At 40.6% G+C, this 8,192-nt stretch overlaps 1 long non-coding RNA gene across 2 annotated transcripts; it reads left to right on the top strand.

Annotated features, from left to right (window-relative positions):
* The first annotated feature begins 250 nt into the window (after nt 1-250).
* On the top strand, nt 251-4,222 carry LOC122623670. Of its 2 annotated transcripts, none has more exons than XR_006326421.1 (3): nt 251-3,154; nt 3,350-3,476; nt 3,535-4,222. It is a non-coding gene; the product is annotated as an uncharacterized LOC122623670 (long non-coding RNA). The 2 variants fall into 2 exon arrangements; XR_006326422.1 differs by having other exon boundaries at nt 252-3,476; nt 3,535-3,911; nt 3,967-4,222.
* The last annotated feature ends 3,970 nt before the right edge of the window (nt 4,223-8,192 follow it).

The raw sequence follows: 8,192 nt of genomic DNA, 5'->3' as shown, positions 1-8,192 counted from the left end.
GCCGGTCGTCCTTGGCCTTCACATACATAATTGTTTCTTCCTCGCCGATGAAAACTCGTCTGCCTTGTGCTTCACTGCTTCTGGTACTTATTCCCTTTAAATCGGGTTCGGTTGGTTTTACTGTTGAATTGGTCCCACAATATTGATGCATGGATAATAAATTTCCTACCTGCAGTTCAGCCACTTCCATAGAAAACAAATTGAACTATTGTGCACCTTTTTCGGTGCTCGTGTTTATTTATTTGCATTGTCAAATAAGTTCTTTATTTATTTTTTCGTTTGTGCTCATTTGTATTTATTATTATAATCCGTCTTATTGATTATTTCGTTTGCTATTCAACAGTTTATTATATTTGACACCTAATGAGCTGTGATTAGTTATTTTTTATGTTGCGTATTCAAATCATTCGTTATTATGCATACGAAGTTACTAAATATATTTATTATTTTAGCTGTTCTTATTTAATTACCATACACTCATAGTTGATATAGTTTGATTTTAGTTTGATATAATTGTTAATATAATGTTAAGTGCATTGGTAGTTCGTGTTCTGTGGGGTCACCCAAAGTGGTAACCTTCCCATTCGCTGCTCCCGTTGCTGTCGCTTCTGTGGCTGCCACTGGATTGTTGAAAGTTGAGTGTTGAATGTTGAATGTTGTTTTTGGACGTGCTACCAGCGACGAAATTTCAACCGTGGATCCCTCGCCGCCTTTTATTGTAATTTATCGACTCGGATGCTACGTGAGTGTTATTGAAAATGGTCATTTCGCTGTCAGCACCTCGAGGCACCTCGACAAGTCTGGCCTACCTCCAGCAGTATTATCAGCACATGTACATACATATTATATGTACAAGTACGAGTATAAGTATCTACATAGCAGGCTGGGTCTTTAAGTTTAATGTATTCAAACATTGAACTTTTATTTGCTGTGCAAGTGACCATAATGATGATGAGGAAGGGGAGGGCGTGGCCGCAACGGTTGTTGATTACGCCTACCATGCGGATTTTTGCATTATTGATTTGTAAACACAGCAATGCTTTTTGTACTTCTATGCAAAACCTCAAGGAAACTGTATGGATGGCTACGCAGATAAAATTAAATAATAATTCACATGCAAACGGCGAAGCATAAATATGTTAACAACATATACTACATATATGTAGATGAACGGAATTATAACTATTTGGAGGCCCAGATGGTGATGGTTTTCGCTGTAAATGCTGTCAAACTTACATTTTTTCTATACACCTTTTACAGCCCCCATAACTTATTGGATTTTATGGTTTTTTTGGTTAACCTCAGAATAAATATTCAGTTGCGGTTTTTTTTGTTTTTTATAGACAAGAATTTTGCACATGGGAGTGGTTTTCATTTGACAGAATCCACAGCGAAGAAGTTAATTAATGTTTTGAAACTGTGGACGGGAAAAAATATGATTAATTGGGGTTTTACGTTTTATAAATTTGCATAACAAATTGAATAGGGTTGCTTACAGTTAAGTGCAACTGATAATTTGGAAAGGAATGAAAATCGGAGCTGAAAACATTGTTAAGCAATATACGAGTATAATTGATGCCTTACACCTTTAAGTACATACATAATCCAGAATAAGCTTAGTGCGCAATAAATGGTAGTCTGTTTTAGTTAATGTGCTAAAGTGGCAAACCCTCCTCACTGAATTTAGACATTGCCTTCCACGTATGTGGGCTCCGCCCCAAAAGTCGCATGAAATTGGATATTGGGATATGGCCAGACAATAAAGTGAACCAAATTACGGGGAACGCTGGACATTTGCTACGCCACATTCATAAATAAGCGAGTGTTTGGCACATTTTGATGGATCGCCAGACATTTGTCATAATGCTGGAAATAAAAGCCACAACAGAAGAGCCGAAAATAAAAACCGGATTCGATTCTCCCGCCAGAAGATCGAATACGAAAGACAGACGAGTATATGAAAGACAGGCCTCCCCGGCCCCAATTTTCGTTACGAACTCTAATTCCAATTTCGATTCCTAGATTAAAACACAAAAAAATATTTCATCAATGTGTGGGCATCGCAGTTTCGCAAGACGCGACTTCCCATTGATTGGCGATAATTACTCAAGGGTTGAAGGGGTTTTGACCGCACGAAAAATGGACGATGAACGACGAACGATGGACGTTGGAGGATGGCCACTTAGCAGTGGCGTGTTAATGGTCCACTCTAATGTCGCACATTAATTGTCGCGATGACTGATCACTCACGGGAAGGCTATGCAAAGTCTGGTCTGGATTACGGATTGTACATTATTGATATGTGGATTACGAATTTCAGACTACGAATTTCACCTGGGCCAGCGCAAACAAATATGCAGCTTATCAATTAGATAGTTCGCAAATTGCTGCTAATTGCAATTTGCTCTTCGATGGGAGGGGGAAGGGGGCGAAATAAATATTGTGGATTTTTATTGGAAAAAACTAAATAGTTTTCTCAGCCTCCTCGCTATTTGTTTAATTTTTGCAATAATATTTGTATTTGTATTTGTATTCGCGCTTTTCACGTACTTTGCTCAATATTTTTTTCTTCTTCTAATTTTGTGTGTTATTTGTATTTCGTTTTTTTTCCTCCCTTTTTTTCGTTTTTTTTTTTTGAAGCAGCTGTGCTAATTTTTTCCCGCTATTGTTTGGAAAACTTACCCTGAGAGACGCGAACAACGGGAAAAAAAATACAAAATAAATAAATATTAAGTACATAAATGGTATTTACCGCCAGTTGGAAAGAGTTTACTACGTCAATTTGTGTGGCGTGTGGCAAAGGCAACGCAGGCAGCACGAGGAAGGTCGTGAGCACGGCTTTGGATCGGATCGGATCGGATCGTATCCGATCGTATCCATCGTATCGGATCGTATCGGATCGTATCAGATCGTATCTAGAACATCTCGAATGTAGCTGTAGTATCTGGAAGTAGCATTGTGTTCTCGGGGGGTGGGCGGTATGAGTCGACATTGAAATGTAGTTCGCATTTGATAGTCAAGGTCCCCGGTTTTCTTGGGATTGTGAAACGTTTTTGGGGGCGGATGTTTGGGGCGGTGTCATTGATCTATTGTGGGAGAAAAGTGCTCTCTTGTTGAAAAGCTCGCTTAATTGGAAATTCGTCTAGCACGTAAGGTAATTTGCCAAATGTAATGACGCACGTGAATATTTACAGAGACCCCGGTTCTTTTGTCCTTCCTAAAATGTTTATATTTATAACATTTAGCTTTTAATTTCATTGTGAATATATCCGTATATTTTGTAAATCGAATAATTGCACTTGCCATTTTTACACAACCTCACGGATAAATCAATTGGCGAATTTTTCAGCGTAAATGGGCACGCTCGATGCTAAAGAAGATGGCCGAAAAGTTGTAAACTTAATGAGCCATAATCGCAGAATAATAAAATCAATAAAATGCAATCAACTGGGACAGTCCAGATCAACTGAATATATGTATGTATATATGTTTTTACGAACGGCCTTGCGATAAGAGCGAAAAACCGAATTTCAGATCCCATTGTTAAGCAATAAAATGCGGCATAAAATCGCTGGGCAGCGTTATAAAAATTGCAATTGAAATGGATCCGAGCAAAAAGCGACATTCTTGTTTTCGGGGTGTGGCTGCTGTTAATTCAAGATTTCAGACCAAAGACCACCGACCACCGAGCACCGACCACAGAATATTGCGCATACGCCACGTGCAGCCAAGTGAGCAATGTCAACGAAAAAAACTACAAAACAAACTAATCAAATAAACAAGAAACAGTTTAGAAAGGTTTTACCAACTTGTCAGGCAAATAATTATGCTGTTTTCTGTTCTAAGTTATGAGTGGCTTGATTCGTTTTTCAAGACTTTTAAAGAACTTGTCTACTCACTTTTGAGCTTCGGTAATTGGTAATTCGAAATAACGAATTCTTCTTATTTTCTTATTTATTTATTTAGGTATATATTACGCTTTGATGTAACTCTTAATAAATGGAGCATTAATATACGTTATATTTTAAGTTATTTTATTAATATGTACAATTTTGCTGGAAATAAAATGCTTGAATCTTGCGACGCTCATATTTTTGCCATGTTCTTCTGTCAATTGTTGAAATTTGTTTAGTTATGCTTTTCCTCGTGCCTTTTTGTTTACTCTGGTCACTGAGCGAGCCAACTACCTGTGCCGGGCATTTATGTAATTGTCTGTCTGGCCTTTGTCTTCACTGTACCCCGCCCCGCTCCGCCCCGCCCCGCTCCACCCGTCGCGGCACAGTGGGCCCTGGTTAATGTACGTCCTTGACCGTCGGTGCTGCCAAAAACAGCCAAGAAATGACTTTAGCCGAAATATACTGATACTGCAAACTGAAAACTGATGTGGACGCGTTTTGGCCGTTCTTCGGCATGCAACTGCAGGCCACTTCGAATCGCTGCGATTCGATGCGATTCGTTTCGCATCGGAGTGGATCGGATCGTATGGTTTCGTTTTTGGGTACGCGAGTCCGAGTGGACAGACCAGTTTGCGATTGCATCGAGAGATTTATTTATAGACACTCGAACTGGCACTGCACCGACTGCGGCGACTGCACTGGCTCTTAACCTCCATTTGGGACACGCGGCGTATGAGTTATGTCGATTGCGGTTCACTGCAAATTATGCGACACGATTCGCAAAACACCGTCAAGAGTGGCACCATGTGTATGCGATTGCCAAACCCGCGGTGCAAAAAAACCCGCCTGCAAAGAAATATTCTGCACTTCTGGGGAGAACGGATTTTAAGGGCGAAGAATCGCCCACCAGATCACGTGATTATATTTTATTTAAATTAAGATATAGTACCGATAGGCGTTCATTTTGTAGATGGGTCTTCATTGATTGGTCAGCTAATATGTATCTCTATCTTGCGCACCTAACAGGTATTCCTTAGTCGTTATCCTTTCAAATGAGAAGAGCCACCCGAAACTTAAAGAACGTCACATCATAATCGTATTTAAGTCAGCTTAATGCACTTCTTAGTCGGCCATGCCAATAATTTGTGGCCTCATGGGGGATCGGGTATCGGATATCGGGACTCATTTTCTTTGTCAGGTGCGGGCTAAAGTCCGTAAATCAGCGACTTTTTCGCCAGTTGGTTAGTTGGCAATGTCCGACATACGGATGCCCGCAAATCGTCTTAATGGGCCGATAACCAAGTCGAGTCCGTCTTAACTTGGCCAGCCTGCACGCAAGTCAACCCGACCCAGCCCAACCCAAGCCAACCCAACCCAATCGAATCCAATCCAATCCAATCCGAGCCAAAATTGAAACCCAACCGATCCGATCCGAAACGATCCGAACCGAACGGTCCACCGATCCGAACCACCGATTCTAGTTTGAACCGGCACCAAGCAGTTTTGGGCTGATTTCTGTTTTCATCGCCGTCGCCGTCGCCGACTTGCCGGTTTTCAACAATATTTATTTACATACCCTCATTGGGGGTACTCCGCTCACAGCGCCACACTTGTCACCATGTTCCACACCATCTAGATCAGCTGAATACTATGTCATTTCTTGCAATTATGAAGGAGTTCTATAGGAAATTAGACAAGTACTTGTCTACTCCTTAAGTTGTAACAGCTATGTGTTACTTACATAAACTACTAATAACTCTATAAGTCTTTATAAGAGAGTTATGACATTCTTTAATTAGGTTTCTTCATATTTAAGAAGTAATTCAAAGCAGTTGCCCAAATGAAGTGACTTAAATAGCGAAGGTACCAATCCATGATATCTATCTGTGATATACCATATATACTTAATGCTTAGACGTAATAATACAAGATTTGCTCTGCGATTAACCCACAAATTTTAATCTGTGGTATGTTTGGTATTATGAATCACTAATCCCGATGTGTGCAAGAGTATCTAGTGTTTTTCAGTGGCACCAGCCAAGTTTTTGGCACTTGTTCGTGTGGCTCCGTTGCGATTGGGATCGAATCGGATAGGAATGGATCGGATCGAAGGGGCTAAGCCGAGCCATGGACGTGGACAATTGGAAGATTGATGACTGTGCCACAGCGATGGCTAATGATTCAAAGCGGGCCGATACGATACGATACGATACCCCCATATCATTCGATACCATCCTAACTGTCGGTCCCCGATCTATGTAGACTGAACTACCGTTGCGGACTCACCCGTGGACTTCTTGGCTCGCGTGCGTGGGTTTAAATGGGTTGAAATGGGTTGAAATGCGTTGAAATGGATTGAAATGGATTGGGTTGGGCAATTGGTATTTTTTTGGGCAGGAAATCCAGTTGCGTCGCAGAAAATTCTTACTGCACAAGGAGAAAATGTTCATTTTTCATCGCAAAATAATTGCCACTTAAATGGCAGGAACGAAACGACCAGAATTTCCCATACTCAATCATCATTTGGCTAAAGATTTCTTTTGTTGTAAATTATACATTAGGAGCTGGCGAAGCCCGTGTGATTTATGCCGTTTAGTTGAGTTCATTATTTAGGCAACTCGATTCACAAGCGTTGTGAAGAGCTGACGGGAAATTAATATTTAATTAACTGTGACTTGGTAAACAAAACGGCCGGCGAAAAACTTACACTTGCTTCTTGGGATCTATATTTATAATTTTCAACACTTAGCACCCGAACATCTTTTTACTGCCAATAATGACAGCTGTTTAAACCGTTTAATGATTATTTACAATATTAACGAACTGTTTGCGCTAAATGAGTGAAAATACCGGCGTTCACAGTAATTCTTACAACTCGTTGACCATATTGATGAAATAGCCCCGCACAATGCTGATTCACACCTTCCATAATTTTCTCAAGGCTCGCTTCTATCTGTGTACTTTACCTGCCGAAAAAAATATCATAAATAAATTTCTTTATAATTAAAGTACGCCACTTTAAGGCTGTGAATCACTCGCATTGCCTATTTTAAGTTCGACACTTGAACGCCCCGAAAATCGTACTATTTTAATTAAAATCTAGCACTTAAAACGTAATCAGAGAAATTTAATGACCCTTAGCATTAGCTAAAAGCTGTCTAAGGATGAGTAGGGAAATGAGCACTTTAATTTAGCTATCTGCTGAAGTGGAAACTCGGAGAGGCTCAAAAAAAAGTTAATTAAATTGTTATACTCGTATACGGACATCTGCATCCAGACATCCCAATTCACACACAAGTATTCAGCGCAGAAGAAAAAGAAAATATCATATTAAGACACATGTCGCAGAGGAGTTGGGTGGATCGATGAATCGGCAGATTGGCGGATCGGCGGATCGAGGCGGATGGAAACCAATTGGGTCCGGCGCAGAGCGGTCTGCCGATCGCAGATGTATCTGTATCTGTATCTCTATCTGTAACTGTAACTGTATGCGTTTCGGAAGCTACATGTATCTACAGCGGCTTGGCCAAGTGTTAATTGTTCTTAGCCATTATTAATTGATTGAATTAATGAATGAACGGCGGCAGACGATAACGACGACGAACTCGATTCGAACCAAACCGAAGCGAAACGAAACGAAATCGAATCAAATGTTGCTGCAGATGATGAAATGCTGGGGATCCGATGGGTTAGGATGGCATAGTATAGTAAACAATGGCTATTATATGGCGCTACCGTATGATACAACGTTGCGAGGCAGTGAACTTGAAAAGGTTATTAAAAATTCAAGTGCGGTAGTCGGGGCGCTAAGGCAAATAGCCGTGCTCGTATATATTCGTCGCTGTCTGACCCACATGGGTGTCGCCGGATCGGCCAGATAAATAGCCCTATATGTGCACAGTTATAGCCAACTCTTGTCGCTTTCGTGGCACTAGATTTACAGTTCGCAGAGCTCGTAAAGTGATTTGCAATTTGCTAAGGCCAAACACAAACACAAACAGCGAAGCATGGTCCACGAATTCTAACGCACTCTTATCGCCAAAAGATCCAAAAGATTTCACAGATCTGTGAAAATATCGCTGGGCTGGTTAGTCAGCGCCTTCAGATTAGAGTAGCTGCATGCCAGATATTGTTTTCTCTGGAAACCGTAAGAGATTCTACTGGAACCATCAATATTGCAATCCAATCATTTTGGATATATAGACACAGTTCCCATTTGTTTACAACGCAATTTTGGGTAGCACAAACTTATTACCATACTAAAGTCTACTCGAAATACCGTTCGGAGAACTAGTT

This window comes from Drosophila teissieri, chromosome X, assembly GCF_016746235.2.
Source record: "Drosophila teissieri strain GT53w chromosome X, Prin_Dtei_1.1, whole genome shotgun sequence".
Lineage (NCBI taxonomy): Eukaryota > Metazoa > Arthropoda > Insecta > Diptera > Drosophilidae > Drosophila > Drosophila teissieri.
Note: the sequence above shows the minus strand (reverse complement) of the source record. Positions and strands in the feature narration are given on the sequence as shown.